General features: G+C 36.2%; 1 pseudogene; it reads right to left on the bottom strand.

The window, feature by feature from the left end:
• Nucleotides 1-5,271: 5,271 nt before the first annotated feature.
• Nucleotides 5,272-6,505, bottom strand: LOC143647799 (RING finger and CHY zinc finger domain-containing protein 1-like; annotated as a pseudogene).
• Between the last annotated feature and the right edge of the window lie 10,056 nt (nt 6,506-16,561).

Raw genomic sequence — 16,561 nt, 5'->3', positions numbered from 1 at the left:
TTCATTAGCTGTTTTTTTCTTTTAATATTTTTATTGACAAATCTTCACACACACACATGCCACACATGGTGTACAATGAATGGCTCGCAATATCATCACATAGTTGTGTATTCATCACCATTATCATTTTTAGAACATTTGCATCACTCCAGAAAAAGAAAAAAAAAAGAAAAAACTCATACATCCTATACTCCTTACTCCTCCCTCTCATTGACCACTAGTATTTCCATCTACCCAATTTATTTTACCACTTATCCCCCCAATTATTCATTTATTTATTCATTTATTTTTTCAATGGTTGAAATCAAATCTTGTTTGATAATTAATATGTATATGGCCTTAGTCAAGTTATTTATCTCTTCAACATAGTTATATCCATAACAGACTTAGCAATTGCCTCAAAGTGTATTGTCATTTAAACTGAGAAATTGTATGTAAGTGTATGAAAGCTAGTAAACATGCAACAATTATTAACATTATCATCGTGCCCCAGGATAATGCAGAGTCTGGGAGAGAGGGTGAGAGCCTTGCAAGGTATCAATGACCCATGAGAATTAGCAGCATGTTTAACACAAAAGCTGATATCTCCACACCTTCATCATCTCAGAACTATCAGGGTTGGGTTTGGTCTCAAAGCTGCTGTAACTATTGAGTGATTTACTTCTCGGTGGTGCAGCCGACATAACCAGGATCCACTCATGTGCCTCAGATCTAGGGCAGCAAAAGCCCTTGGTGTGGGGTCGTGGGTCTTGGAATTTTAACCAGATGTTTGGACAGAGTCTTAGTTTGTTTTCCTTTTGAGCTTGGTTCTCACTTTCTCCTGTCCGTTCAGACCTACTGCTGGGTACAGAGGCTGGAAATGAGAAGGCTTGCCTGGTTCTAAGAGACATGAAAGGATGAGAGATGAAAGCTTTAACACTTCAAATCTTAGTTTTCTGTTCTGGAGATTAGTGCAGATCTTCCCACACTGTTCCAAGAGGATATCGCAGCTTTGGTTGGAAAAAGCAAATGACATTTCCCAAAATTTATGGGCAACCTGGCAGATCTGAAACTGGGAGAAGATGGGCTTGTGTACTAATAGGGGTCAGAGATAAAGTTTATTATAATGACGGTCATTGGGCCATTACTGCATGTCAAGCACTATGCTAAACATTTTACAAACAGCTTAGTTTTTCCACAAAATAATCCCATGAAGTAGAAATTATTTTCTCCATTTTATAACAAAGAAAGCTGTGGTTCAGCAAGGCTAAGTGGTTTCTTAGGCTTCACCTACAGACCATATGTATAAGAGCCAAGATTTGTACCCATGCTAGGCAAATGCAAAGCCCATGCTCTATAAAGAGACAGCTTTATGTAGTGGGAAGAGCACTTTATAAGGAGTCAGATGTCTGGATCTAACTTCTCACTCAGTTACTTATTAGCTATGGAATCTGGGGTGAGTCATTTAATCTCTCCATCCCCTGGTTTATTTATTTGCAAAATGGGATGAATGGTAATTTTATTTACTACTGAGAGTAGGAGAAATCAAGTGAATTCATGTATATGAGGGTTTTTTTTATATTATCAAGTTCTATGTACAAGTTAATTGTTATTTTTATTCCTGGCAAAGCCTCAGTTTTCTCACTTATAAATTTGGTATAATATTGGCCCTGCACAAGTTACATGGTTGTTGGAAGGAACAACCAAGATAATATAATAGGGGGAGGGGAACACTTTATAAACTGTAAAGTGCTATACAGGTGAGGTAACATGCAAGCAATCACTTTATAACTCTAATGCTGTAAGGGATTGTTGTGATTACTATCATTTCCTCTGAGACTTGTTACAAGTGTCACTTATTTAATATTCTTTCCTTTTTATTAGCTTCCTTTGATTGCTAAGGCCTATATTTTCCAAATAACTTGGCAAAGAAGTTTCTCCTAGCCTGCTCTCTCCCTCCTATTCCCTCTGCCACTATAAAATGAGATGACGCCATTATAAAGTAATGGCATGTTCTTTAAATGACCTGCCCAATCAGAGCCTCATGTATTACATATCCTAAGATCTACACACACAGTAATACTACAAAAGAGGGTTTGTGAGAGGGACAAACACAAACACCATGAGGTCACTTCTTCCACTGTATAACAGGATGCAGATTTTTGGAAGAAAATAGTATAAATGTCCTCTTGGAAAATTTTGTCTCTGAGAACGGAACACATTGTAAATTTTTCCAAACTCTTCCAACATACAGTTCATCAAACAGTGTGCATTTTATTTTCTTTACTTTCTCTCTCTGCCTGGCTAAATCATTCTATTTTCAGAGTACAGAGGAAAATCTGGAGGAGTTTCAGTTACTAATGATTCCCAGAGTCGATTTCTGCTCTTAAGGCCATAGTCTGTTTGCAAAGAGAACAGTATAATCAGCCTAGAAATCTAGTTCCTGGTCCCACTTTCCTAGCTGGATGAAGAGTTCAATTTTTCAGTCATCTTTGTCTGCCAAAGAGGGCAATATGACATTCAGTTAAATGAAGACTGATGTGGGAATCAGGAGACTTATACCCTATTAAATAATTCTACAAATAATTATAAGATCATAAAAATAACTCCTTTTAATGATGTGTTCTGAGTTCTAAGCACTTGGTAGGGGCTCAGTAAATAGTTGAATGAATGAATGAAGTCTCCATAGATTTATATTTACTACTCAGTGAGACTGGTTGGCAAAATGTCAATGGAGGCATCCTGATTGTTGTACTTCTAGATTGCTAGTAGTAGTGTGTGATTTCCTAGTGGACATAAAGAGTTGACTCCAGAAAAGGTGAAAGAGCTGTGAGTTGAACTCAGGTCTCTCAGGCTATGCAATCTTGCTTCCTAGTGTGAGTGAATTGCTCTCTCTGAGCCTCAGTTTCCCCATCAAAAAATGAAGTAGTTGGACCAGATAATCCCTAAAATCCCTACCAGCTCCAAAAGTCTATTTCTATAGTATGTCATAACAAGTTAAGAATGCTAGACTTAGAATTTTCAATAAACACTCAAATCTAAGTCTTGCAGGAAAAGCAACAGCAAAGCACGCAAGAGTTTATGTACTCTCTTAAAAGCAGTAGTGTCATAATTTCCCTTGGTGTTTTATTCAAATGTGTAACTGTTGGTTTAATTATTGACTTAATGTCCAGAGACTTTTCATACCCAAACTGGGCCTCTTGTGGCCATTTGAAACCCTTTACCTTCATTCCATTCCCTGGGTATTAATTTGCTTTTATTTAAACCCTCAAAGACTGCTGTTGGTAACCGTCAGTTTTTTTTTTTTTTTCTTTACTTTTTTTTGGAAATTCGGTTGCTTTATTGTTACCTAAATTTTGCATTGGGCAGTAAACTATTACCCTGAGTCCAGACAACTGAATCCTATCTAATCATATCTGAAATCTACTTTTAAATGACATAACTCAGAGATATATGTACTTTTCAGTTAAAAATAAAACTTCCATTGTGCAGTCATAGCTGGTTTTCTTTTCTTCTTTTTGAAATTTTAAGCTCTAAGAGGACTCAGGTCACTTTTGGAATTTAAGGAGTGGACAGAGGTTAAAAAAAAAAAAAGAACACAGATGAAATGAGAAAGAGGGTGTCAGTTGCCCTTTCCTCTTTTTCTTTTCTATTATTTTTTTAATAATATATATTATATATTCAGATAGTATGTAATCATCCAAAGTGTATGATCAATGGTTCACAATATCATCATATAACTGTGCTTTTATCATCACAATCAACTTTTTTTTCTTTCTGCTGAAAAATAGCATATGGACAAGTAGCAATAAATTTCAAAGCACATCTCAACAACTAGTTGTAGAACAGATTTCAGAGTTTGGTATGGGTTACGATTCCACAATTTTAGGTTTTTACTTCTAGCTCTAAAACTGGAAACTAAAAGAAATATCAATATTATGATTCAGCACTCATACTCATTTGTTAAACCCTACTTTCTCTGTATAACTCCACCATCGCCTTTGCTCTTTCTCCCATTCTTTAGGGGTATTTGGGCTATGCCCGTTCTAACTTTTAGTCTTTTCTTAAGACTGATGGTTCTCATCCATGGCTGCACATTAAGGTCATCTGTCAATCTTTTAAAGCATAAAGATGCCTAGGCCTCATTCTGTGATATTTTGATTTAATTGGTCTAAGGCAGAGTCCAGGCATCATGTTTTTTTAAAGTTATTCAGGTGAGCTTTAAAAATGTTTAAATATTTTATTGTGGCAATATATATATATACACAATATGACATTTCCCATTTTAACCACTTTCAAGTATACATTTCAGTGAGAGCTATATATTTTAAAACTATTTAGGGTTGATAACTCTAGAGCAGTGTCTCTTAAATATTAACATGCAAATTAATCACCTGGGCATCTTGTGTCTCTGATTTGATAGTTTTAGGCAGGGTCTGAGATGTTATATTTCTAACAACCGCCCAGGTGATGTCACTTTGACCCTTACTACTCTAAGCATGACCCAATGGCCAGTGACATCAGCATCATCTGGGAGGTTGTTAGAATGCAGAATCTCAGGCTGTACCCCACACTTACTGTATCAGAATGTGTGGTTTAACATACTATACCTATGTTTACATGTAATACATATATTAAAGTTTGAGAAGCATTCACTACACAAAAGATACTGATTTTTTTATCCCATGACTACTTTATGCTCTTCAAAATTATTGAGAAACCCAAAAAGCTTTCTTTCCCCACTGTTTCAATATAATTTTATTAGCTGTTACATCAAAATTCATATTTACAGGATACAAAGTTCTGTTTTAGAAAAATTCTAAAGCCTATTAATTAGATTTTAATTGTAAGACAGAGTCTGTTCTCATTATAGCACCACTAGCCTTTAAAAAGTCAAGAATAATACTGAGAATTAAGTGCAGTCGTATCAAGAACTAAAAATGAAATATGCATGCATGGTGTCGCATAAAGCAAAGTTTCACGGAAGAATAACATTCTTCTGTGGGTGTGAACTTCAGTGCAAATATAATTGGCTACCAAACAATTGACACTACAAGGATTTCCAATCAAAACACAAGCACAATCATCCAATATAGAGCTATGATGGTTCTATAAAGAGACCCTGAATCCTTGCATACTTGTAATATGATTTTATGCTGTGACACTAGTACAAAACGCATTAACTCTAATGCATAGATAGTGACACATTATGACAACAGGGTACTAAGGAAAGTCTTTTTCTACATCAGAAATTTCTGAGTTTTCCAGTAGTATAGGGTGATCATTGCTGATCTATGAAATTCTACATCCTCCAGTTTGAGCAGTATTACCAGATTTACAAATCTTACATTTCATGCCTAATATATGGAATTTTACCATAGAACTTCCATTGCAATCATTGCAGAGAATATCTACAGTTATATTGTGATATTCTGATTGCATAGGAGTCTATGCTACCTCATCATCCAGCTGACTCCAGTATCTAGTCATATCTAAAGTAGAATGCATACATAATGGACATCTGTAGACTTCTTTCAACATTTCTTCTTCATATGTTCTATGTTAAAGATGACCACCACCTGGCAAGCTTCAGGTAGACCTTGCTACCTATCTTAACCTGCCAAATCCCAACCACGACCATTCCAGCCAATCCTAAAGAACACCTAGGGCAATATATAAGATTCCACAGGGGCTCCATGCACTAGAGTAACTTTCCAGAAACCTACAATCTCTAGATGGGTCCTTGGTCCAGAGAAGTCCTGAAACCTAGCCCAGCCTCTCCATAACATTAGATATTTCCATCTCCCTACCCCCATATTAGTGGCAGATCCTTCTAATATGAAAATTTAGAATCCCCATAGCCCAAGCACCCCTAAAGAGAGGGATGGAAGGATCAAAGATGTTGGTGGGGTTATATAGAGAAGATAGGATTTAACAAATGAGTATGAATGGTGAATTGTTAAATTGATATCTCATTTAGTCTACAGTATTTTAGAGCAGCTAGAAGGAAAAACCTAAAATTGTGAAATTGTAACCTGTATCAAACTCTGAAATATGTTCAACAACTAATTGTGGTGCTGTGGTTGGAAATTTATAGCTTTTTTGTATATATGTTATTGCTCACAAAAAAAAAAAAGAGAAGGAAAAAAGTAGATTGTGATGATAACATATTCAAGCCCTCTAGCCTTCTATATTCTGGAGCAGCTAGAAGGAAAAATCTGAGAGGATCGTATGGTAGCCCATGACAGACTCTGGGATCTGTCCTGGGTACTTTTTGAAGAGTGCTTTGAAGACTATTGCTTCTTTATTTTTTTGCTTTGTGTATATGTTATGCTATACAATTAAAAAAAAAAAGTTAATCATCAAAAAAATAAAAATAGAAAATAACAAATAAAAAGATTAAAGAAAGATGACCACCTAGCCAGACATGAGCAATAACGTGGGATGTATGAATGTCCTCCAGACATATTGGACAATTCTGCCAGAAGACATATTCGATACATTTGTGTTTTCCTTCAAGATTCATAGCTGGAGATTTCAAATTGTGGGGGACAACCTTCCTCTGGACCAATTCTACAAATTCCACAATATTTCACAATAAGACTGCTCTTGTCTTTGTCAAACTGATGACATATATTGCATAATATTCTCCAAACAATGTGCTGCATTCTTCACCAGTTGTTTGGGCATGTTGAAGTGTTTCAGTTTATGCACTCTCCTTCTTTTACATTAAAGTGATCTGGCTGATGATCTTTATTGGTATCAAGACACAAACCAGCAAGTATAAAGCTTGTCACAGCAAGGTTCCTTTAGGAGACATCCTCTGTCATAGCAGTCCTGCCACCTTTACTCTTGGTTACAGGCGCCGTCTTCTCATGCAGTGGCCGCCACTTCCTCCACCTCTCCAAAGAGCTTTTGCTTATGTGAATTATAACCATTGCTATTTTGTATATTAGAAATTAAAACTGAGGAATTTTAATATAATTTTTAATTAATTTAAAATACTAAATCCATTATATGTTAACATAAATGACGTTTTTATAGACATATCCATAGTTTACTAAAGCAAATATTGTGTGCTCTCAATGGTATTGCCAACATTTTTAAAAACTGTAAGCAATACCATTGTAAATTTATTGCTTAATAGAAAGCAGACTGGCATCTCATATTCACTTCTGAATTCAATCTGCTTCAGTATTGTACATCATGTAGACTCTGGAAAGCTCCACTGTATATTCACGAGAGAATCAGTGTGCAAAAGACACATCTTGATATTATCATAACAGTGGTTTTAAATTTATATATCTTCTAAATATGTCTCAGGGACCTGCAGATTGTTCTTCTAGACTGAAGTTGAAAATCTACATAACTCCTTCCAAAAAACTCAACCTCAGATCTCACCAGCAAACTTGCTACATTCTACTGAAATTGGAAGCAATTCTAGAACTTTCCAGGAGAAGTTAGTTTTTAATTTTTTCCCACTAGCAAATTACTGCCAGCAATTTCAAGAACAATGATTAGAATTTCAGTTTGGAAGTTTTGCTTACTCTTCCCTATAGACCAAGATTTCTCGTTCTCTAAGCTGAATAACTCTTGGTTGTGGGGGGGCTGTCCTGTGCACTGTAGGATGGTTAGCAGCATCCTTGGCCTCTCCCCAACAGATAACAGTCTTCTCCCCCTGCTCTTGTGAAACCATAAATGCCTGTAGACATTGCCAAATGTTCCTAGTGGGCAAAAGTATCTCCAGCTGAAAACCACTGCTGTAGGCTAAGGGAAGCAATGAAGACATGAGAGTAGGAGACAAGGTTTCCAGCTCTGACTCAGTCTTTAGTGTGGATGATGGCACCCTTAACTGGAATAGGGAACAAATAGGGAAGAGAACTTTTGAGAGGAAAAGTAAAGAATTCAGCTTGTTTTATTGATTGTGAAGTATCCAAAAATGATCTTGGCATGATCAGAAAGTGGATTTAGTTACCAAAGAAACAGCCTCTAAAAGATTAGAAATATTAGAAATAGTAGAAAGTGGCATTTAGGATTTAAGATCTCAATGAGTTGGGAACAAAGTGGAGGGGAAAGAATATTTCAGGATGAGGTGACAGTAAGGTGAAGGCTCTCTATTTCCTGCTGCTCTTCAATAAGCTTAAATTCATATATATATATATATATATATATATATATATATTTTTTTTTTTTTTAACATGGGCAGGTACTGGGAAGCGAACCCGGGTCCTCTGGCATGGCAGGCGAGCATTCTTGCCTGCTGAGCCACTGTGGTCTGCCCTAAATTCTTATATTTAAAAAAAATATTTTATTTAATAATATTCATATATTTTAAATGTATAATTTCATTAAACCGCATAAACAGATGGTTGTATTTAATGGAATTATCTTCTCCGAATGTCAATTAAATTGTACCAGGAGAGGCAGCATGGCATGGTTGAACTTTGGAGCCTATATTCAAATCCCAGATCTGTAACTTTCTAGCACTGTGACATTAAGTAAAGCATTTCTCTTCCTAGCTTCAATTTTTTCATTAGCAAAATGGAAAGGGGCTACTGTAAAGACCGTATGAAATAATTTACATGGAAATGCTTGTGTGAATGTCAATTTTTATTGATAGCCAGGGAATTATTCTGCCTGGTCTAAGGATCAGCATGAATATAGCCATGGAAGATGTGAACATAAAAGGCACGTTTGAGAAAAAGGAGATAATCCATGTCAGCCACGGCCTTGGGAATTGGTGCAATATAGGACTAAAAAGGGAGTTTGGGCTGCATGGTAGAGTGTTTTAGCTACTGGAGGGAGGAGTTTGCACTGAATGTGATAACCAACCCATGCTATTGTAGATTATCATTCTTCATTGCTTTGTCCCAGAGTAAAAGCCATATCTCCGAAGACTTTATAACGATAGCATCTCATATGCTGTCATTTTCATAATGGATTCAGAGGGAGTTTAAGCATTTCTGACATTTCTGAGTATGTCTGATCTGAGATTGGCTTCCACAAAGCTGTTTAGCAGGTGTAGTAACATTTCCAGAAGAGAGCTTAGGAAAAAAAACCAATAATATTAGGCCCCTATTAGAAATATCTTGGAATTTTCCTATGAAATGAGGTCTCTGACCTGCAGGTCAAAGCAACCAGAAGAATGCCTCAAGGACCTAAGCATGTGGCCCTGCTGAAGCACCACTGATGTAGCCTAGGACCCTGAGGTGAACATCAGTGATAAACTTGAAAAGGCACTGAGAATCAAGAGCCCCTAAGAAAGGATTCCTAGAGGCCCTTCAGTGTTCTGGTCTTAGACACAGCTAAAGGATCCCCTTGAGAAGATCACTCGAAAAAAAACATTCCGTCCAGCAGGGAGGCATTGCCAAAGAGTCTGGCGATGAGTCTGAGAGGTCTTCTCAAAGAGTCCGGGTTGGCATCCAATGCTTTATAAAGAGCCTGGGTCCTGCAGGCAGCAAACATGCTTCTGATGCTTGAAATTTTCTGCAAGTCACTTCACCTTTCTGACACTCAGTTTCATCATCTGTAAAATGCAGATAAAGCTTAGACCCTTTTTCATTAAGGTTGTTGTGAGAAAGAAATATTCCATCTTAAGAGACTTAAGTAAATTTTAAGGTATTATACAAAATGTAATAATCAGAACATAAGTTGCAGACCAAAGAACTCAATAAAATAGGTTATACAAAAATGGGAAATGATTGATTTTGTTTTACCTTTTTAATACTAAATATGTATTTGCAATATTTGGAGTACATTGCTTTTCTAGCTCTAAGCTATCCAAATTCTGTCTTAAACACCCATAGTTCCTTTCTAAGAAAATGAAAAGCAAATTCCCAATGGAAAAGTAAAATCAATTCCAAATAGACATAACTTAATGACTAGAAATAAGAAATGAGAAGAATGAATGGACAAGATTAAACACAGGTTTGCAAATGCCCGATGTATATTTCTTGCAGAAAGTATGATTTAGAATTTGAGATTTTTTTTCCTTATGGAAGAAGGGAAGAGACTGGCGTTCAGAGTGTAATTAAAATTAATTTACTAAAGCCGTGTCCATTTTCTGACACTCTCTTCTACTGTGTGAGATGTGTTTCTGGGACAGAATATGAGGCCATAATATTTTCCATCAAGAAGCTAAATTTCTGCAAGTGGAACCTCTCACACAGAGGATATTAGACATTTTTTAATGTCAAACTACCCTCTAGAAAGCTGCTACTATTTTAAATCCTCATTAGCAGTCCCAGAGTGTTTATTTCTTCACTTCCTTGTCAACCTTTAAATTTTGAAAATCTACCACGATATGAACATTTTCTCTTTGTTTTTCTTTGAAAATAAAGAAATTGATTTTTTGTCCTATGCCTTTTTTTAAGATCAGAATAATTAACAATTTTATTAGGAAAAATCATTTGAAATTTCAGAATTACACTTGGTTTCCAAATAATATCATATGTTCCTAGAAAATTTGAAGGGAAAAATAATCCAACTTATAAACTACTGTTTTAGAGTTGTTTTTGGAAAAAAGTTTATAGCCTTAAGGAAAATATTCAGTTCTATCATATGATTTCACAGATTTTTTTAGTTTTTTTTTTTTTGGTAAGGTGCTCTTTTAGAAAAAATTACTTTCAAGGTTTTTTTTTAACCACTATAATCTCAAATTATTCAGAATTACTTATTATTATTCAGAATTACTGTGTATTTGTGGGATTTCTTATTATTTGCCTTATTATATGCTGATGATACAGTAGGTTAGAGTTTTATGTAAATATCTTGGGCTTGTATTCTGGGCTTCTTTCCCTCTTTTGGTAAGGATTTTAGAGATTTTTTCATTTCAATTTTTAATGGTTCTCAGTAAGTAATCATTCGTATTCAAAATTTTGGTGCTTTGGTACAGAGATGGGGTGGGGAATGAATGGTTTGGGGGAAAAACTCAGTGTACATGTACAGGCCTCTTCACACTGCAGAGTCATTGTTGGTTTCAGCACACCAATTTGGGGTTGTAAAATGCAGTGTCAGTTTCTGGGTCTTGTCTATCTTATCACCTATCAGAATTTGTCTCAGGATTACTTGTCTTTTCTCTATGCCCAAGTGAGAAATTGGTTTTTCTTTCTTAATATAGCTTCATTACTGAGTGCCCACATATTTCGGGGTTTAATGTAAGAGTACACTTTAAGGCTGCTTCAATAATTATATAATATAAATTTGTTTCTTTTTAAAAATTATCTCTTCAATGCTCGATTAGATTTTTACAACAGAATTTGTCAAAAGGATCATTTTTGTCCATTCCCTTTCAGATTTTCAGAGTGGCTCATCTCAACTTTAAAAACAATATCTCAGTGTCTTTGCTATATTCCAGCCATTACTTTGAACACAGGGACATGCTTACAAAAGAGAAGTTATAAAAATTTGGAGACCGAAAAAGATACAGGTTTTTGAAAGCAGAATTCACCCCAAACTGAGCAATAATTAGTTGAGAGAATATGAAGGGATAGGGGGTGGGGGGGCACTATACAGACCTTTCAAAGGGATAAATTTAGTATTGGCTGAAAAGATACTTTATAGCCATTTATGTAGGTTTTTAAATTTTTTTCACTTACTAAATATATTTTTACAAAAACATTGAATAAGGAGAGGGAAAATTTCTTTGAGAAATTCTCCAAAATTTGCTTCTTCTCCACACAGCACAATTATAATTATCAAAGACAAATTAAAATGACAATTTCTCTTGATTTGGGTTAGGAATTACTGTGTAATTTAATAATTTATGATTCTCATAGCATTTGGTGTAAGTCATAGCAAAAGCTCCTGACAGGAAGGAGATTATATGGAATAGAATGCAATTTTGAGGCAAGGAATGGCCTTTAAGTCTTAGAATATTTGAATACTTTTCAGGGATTTGTGATGTATGTATGTGTATAGATAAGTTTATGTATATATATACACACATACAATATTCTAATATTGTACATACATATGCATATTGCATACATTTTAATTTATTGACAAAATCAAATTAAGATTTGTAAAGTGGGATGTTCTTGTTTAAAAATAAGGTATTTGGAACCATCAATTTATGTCTAAAATTAGCTGTAGCACATGGATGTCCCATTTGTCCATTTGCTGTTTGAATTACAGGGGTTTATAGACTTCGTGTTAGAATAATTTCTGTAAAAAGGATTTAAAAATCAGGTGGTATATTTTTGTTTTGGCATGAATTTATTAGATATCTTGTAAGCAGTACTTTTTTTCACTGTTGATCTACCATATAATATTATCTTTAAGTTTATTCACTTTATTTTAAGGAATATTGTCTCCTTTTGAGGATGTCGACTTTTCAACAGAGTGTATATATTCAGGACTTTAAAAAATAGCAGTACATATTTAACACTAGCAATTTATTTGTAAAAAAGTTTTGCTTAATATTTTGAATGAAATTACTTTATTCACATGAGCACTGACCAGTCACATAATCAAAAATGTGTAATACCCTTACATAACTCTGTGTATTAGTTAGAGTTCTCTAGAGAAACTTAATCAACAGGGAACACTTGCAAATATAAAATTTATAAAAGTGTCTCACGTGACTGTGGGAACACAGAGTCCAAAATCTGCAGGGCAGGCTGCGAAACCAACGATTCTGATGGAGGTTCTGAATGAACCCCACAGGAGAGGCTCACCAGCCAAAGCAGGAAGAGAGCCTGTTTCTTCTGAATCCTCCTTAAAAGGCTTCCAGTGATTATACTGAGCATCACTCATTGCAGAAGACACTACCCTTGGCTTATTACAAATAGAATCAGCTGTGGATGAAGCTGAAGTGATCATGATTTAATTCTATGAAATGTCCTCATTGCAACAGAGAGGCCAGCACTTGCCCAACCAGACAAACAGGTACCACCAGATGGCCAAGTTGACACATGAACCTGACCATCACACTCTGTATATGTGCTGTCCTCTGCTTGGAGCATTTTTTCACCCTATTCCCCAGTTCATCCCCTCTTTCTGCCCCATTTACTGGGAAAAGTCTCCCTTGTGCTTCTGGCTCAATGTACCACTTCTTTCAGGAAGCTTCCTTGAGACCTCTAAGGTTAGGCCCCTGTTATAGGCTATTGACAGCTTGTATGTACTCCTACTTAATACAAAAAACATGTTTTGAAATTGCCCATTTAATTTTCTCTTCCTCCCCTTTTACTATTAGTAATTTGAGTGCAAAGACGCTAAATTTTCATTATTTGCAATACCTCACAATATTTAGCCTGATGCTTACACATAGTAAGCTCTCAGTAAACCTATTTGAATGAATAAATGATTTAATTAATGGACAAAGGATAGATATCATGGAGGATCTGGAAAAATAAAATTGTCTATCTAAGTGGAATAACATACTAACTCCCCCTGACTAGCACATATCCATACTGCAGGGATTATTATCATATTATGTAATCTTACCAAGCATTTATTTTTGTTATTTTTCACTAAGTATGGTATTAAAGACCACCGTGGAGCTGTGATAAGTAAAGCAACTTAAATCATATTTGGCCTTCATCTCAATTTTGCTAATGCTCAGGCTTCATCCTGGCTTTGTCTTCAGATTTGATCAACCAGTGGAATCTCTGGCCAAAGTATTTTGGCACTGGTTTAGTAAGCATATTTTTATTAAATGAAAAATGAGTCAGAGTTTCTCCAGAGTCTGTAAATTAGTTCCTGGTAATTGTTTAGTATGTGTTTCTCTTTAGCACAAATAAGAATTCTGGAAAAACCTGGGGGTTCCTCAGTTCCCACCTTCAAAGATACTTCGGTCAAGGTGTGCCAGTTTGAGTGTTTTATGTATCCCAAAAGCCATGTTTTAATCCTAATCCAATCTTGTGGGAGCACCCCTTTCTTTTAATCCCTATTCAGTACTGTAAATTGGAATCATTTGATTAGATTTTCTCCAGGAAGATATGACACACCCAATTGTGGGTATTAACCTTTGATTAGATGGAGATGTGACTCCACCATTCCAGGTGGGTCTTGATTAATTTATGAGAGTCCCTTAAAAGAGAAAACATTTTGGAGATAAATTACAGCAATGACAGAAAGAAGAGAAATGACAGAAGCTTCAGAGTCAAGAGAAACTTCACAGCAGAGCTGACACGGTTGTGGACAAATGGAGAACAGAGACATGAAGGTTTGGAGATGCTTGGAGCCCAGCAGTTGTTGCCATGAAATGTTAAGCAAACCAGAACCTGGAGAGAGCCAAGGGAAGCCAACAGATGAAAGCCAGCCCTGGAGAAGTAAAGTGATGAACCTCCATAGAAACAGAGGCTGAAAGCAATGGAGCCCAGGAGCAAGGAACCAGAAGATGCCAGCCATGTGATGACTCAGATGACAAAGAGGTGTTCCTGACCCATCGGCCTTTCTTGAGTAAAGGTGACCTCCTGTGGGTGCCTTAATTTGGGCATTTTCATTGCCTTAGAACTGCAAACTTGTAACTTATTAAATTCCCCTTTTTAAAAGCCATTCCAGTTCTGGAGTATTGCATGCTGGAAGCTTGCAAACTAACATACAAGGCTCAAGAATTTGCATTCCTAACAAGTTCCCAGGTGAAGTGATGTTGCCAGTTCACAGACCATACTTGGAGTATCACTGATTTAGGCAGGAACCAGCTGTTATTTTGAGAGCTTGCATGTGAGCGACTAAAGTAGGGAAGGATCCTGCCAGAAGGCTATTCAATCAATTTCACAGATATTTATTGTTCTGGTTTGAAACTGTTGCATACCCCAGAAATTCCATGTCCTTTAATCCTGATTCAATATTGTAGACTGAAAACCTTTTTATTAGATTATCTCCATGAAAATGTGGCATGCACACCCAATTGTGGGTATAGCCCATTGGCTAGATGGAGATGTGCCTCTACCATTCAAGGTGGGTTTTGACTAGTTTACTGGAGTCCTTTAAAAGGGGAAACATTTTGAGGAAACTTCAGATGCAGAGGCTGTCAGAGCTGACAGAACCAATATGAGACCCAGACATTTGGAGATGCAGAGCCCAGCAGATATCACCGTGTGCCTCCCCATGAGATGCTAAGCAAGCCAGAACCCAGAGCTTGTCCCAGAGGAGCTAAGTGAAGACCCACAGATGCCAAGTAGGAATCCACACAGGAAACAGAGGCTGAAAGCAATGGCGCCCAGGAGCAAGGAACCAGCAGATGCCAGCTACATGCCTTTCCTACAGACAGAGGTGATCTGGATGGCATTAGCCTTTCTTAAGTAAAGATAACCTCTTGTGTGACTTAGTTTGGACATTTTCTTGACACTAGAACTGTAAATTTGTAACTTATTAAATTCCCTTTTTAAAAACAATTTCATTTCTGGTATATGGCATTCCAGCTGCTTAACAAATTGATACACTTGTCAAATGCCTACTGTGCTACCAAGGCTCACACACTAGGGAATTCAGAGATAAATAAGAAAACATCAGTGCTCTCCAAGGGCTCCCAACCTAGTGTTAGAAAGTAACACTAGAAATTGAAATTTGGCACAATGTATGGTTTTTGAGATAAGTAACTCTGCTAAACTAGAACATAGACAAAAACATGTGGTGAGCAAAAATAGGAAAGGGAGTTTCAGACCAAACCATTGAACATCATTGGATCTCAAGAAAGAATTTGCACTTATTTATTTGCTGTGGCGAAAATAGGTGTTTTAAAATGATATATGGTGTTAACAGGATTATTTTCCTGGGACATTGATAGCAAATTCTGGTAGCAATTTAGTATAGTTCCATGGATGGATTGAGAATGGAGACCAGGAGACTAGTTAGAAGTGACTACTATTTTTCCAGGAAGAAGCAATAAGAGTATAAAGTGGGTTGTGGCAATGAGGTTATCACAATTTTAATACAAATATCTAGTCCCCTTGAGGCACAGCAGTAGAACACTTGGAACTTTCTTCTCAGGTATTTGAGTTCCTATGAAGGCCTTATAAACCAATGTGTTGACTGTTTCTTCATTTTGAAATAAAGGGACAAGAATCAAGTCTGTTTTGTCCACCAATGTATTCCCAGCACATAATAAAGTTCTTGACTTTTAGTAAGTGGTACATAGGGATTGTCAAGCTAAAAAAGGCCATAAAAATCATTTAATTCTTAAAAAAAACAAGCAAAGTCCAGAAAAGAGGAATTGACTAAAATCATACATGTAGTTATTGGTGAAACTGGGACTAGAACACATTGGTCTTGATTTACAGTCTAATGCTTTTTAACATCACACCAAGCTCGGTGGTCAGGTTCCATTAAGACTGATACTGTGTCCGAGGTAATGAGCCACTTCTGCTTCAACATGATCTCATTGTTTTCTGTTTGTCTGCCACATGGTTTGGTCTGGCAGACTGTAACTCATTTAAGTCGTATTCTTCCAGCCAATGACAACCTTAATTAAGGCAATAAAATGTGTTTTTCTCTAGTTTGTATTCTACTGAAAGTGGTTTGTTTGTTTTTTCTAGCCTGTATTCAACTACAAGTTGCTTGCAAATTAATTCCACAAGCCCTTCAAATGGAGAAAATAGAATGATTTAACAAGCAGTATCTGCTGAGTGAGATTTAA

This window comes from Tamandua tetradactyla, chromosome 10 (assembly GCF_023851605.1).
Source record: "Tamandua tetradactyla isolate mTamTet1 chromosome 10, mTamTet1.pri, whole genome shotgun sequence".
NCBI lineage: Eukaryota > Metazoa > Chordata > Mammalia > Pilosa > Myrmecophagidae > Tamandua > Tamandua tetradactyla.
This window is presented reverse-complemented; position numbering and strand designations above follow the sequence as displayed.